The following is a 1,017-nucleotide window of genomic DNA, read 5'->3' on the forward strand; positions in this document are numbered from 1 at the left end:
TTAATAGAGTAATTTCTAGCTAATTGCTGATTTGTTTGCTTATTTTTGTAGTTATTAGGTGTGTTGATATCAGTTCTCAAATGATTATCTATTGCTCTTCTAATTTCATCATATTTTTTCTTTATATATTTGAGGCTATATTATATTTGAGAAGTAGTGGCCCTAGAGGACTGCATAGAACTGTCTCATATGGTTTCCACAACTATAACCCTTATAAACCTATAATCCTTAACATACTGCTACAGCTTTTTTGGGAGAAGTGGCTGGTTTTAAACCATCAACCTTCTGGTTAGCAGCTAAGTGTTTAACTATTGAGCCACATTATTGTTGTTGTTAAGTGTCGTCAAGTTGGTCCCAGCTCATAGCGAACCTGTATAGCGTTTCCCAGAAGCTGCTGGTGAGCTTGAACCTCCGACCTTGCGATTCAAACCAACCTTGTAGTCCAGCGCATGGGCTCCTTATAGTTTGTATATAGGCGTCATATTCACATGTTCTGTGTTATTGTTCTTAAATGCCATCAAGTCGGTTCTGATTTATAACAATTCTGTATAAGGTGTCTGAGGAGCAGCTGGTGGGTTTGAACTGCTAACCTTCTGATTAGCAGTCCAGAGCCTATTTTACATCACACCTCACTGAGTATTAAGCAGCATTTCTAATAAAGTATCTTAAATAGCTTTTTGCCTCAATATCTATTTCTCTGATGTTAATATAGCTACACCAGCTATCTTTTGCTTAATGTTTGCCTAGTAGATTTTTTCTTTCCTTTTACTTACAACTTTTTTGTGACCTTATGTTTTTATGTGTCTTGCTTGTAGACAATATATAGTTGCATTTTATTTTTATAGATTTGTTTTTCAACTGAAATATTCAGACCACTTACATTTAATTACTGATATATTTGGGTTTAGCTCTGCCATTTCACTTTTTTTTTTTCCATGTTTTATTGTGAATTATATGATATTTTACATGGGAGAACTTTAGTTTTACATTAATTCCACAGTACATCGTTTCATTGCC

Source organism: Chrysochloris asiatica, unplaced genomic scaffold (genome assembly GCF_000296735.1).
Source record: "Chrysochloris asiatica unplaced genomic scaffold, ChrAsi1.0 scaffold00034, whole genome shotgun sequence".
In the NCBI taxonomy this organism is placed as follows: Eukaryota; Metazoa; Chordata; class Mammalia; order Afrosoricida; family Chrysochloridae; genus Chrysochloris; species Chrysochloris asiatica.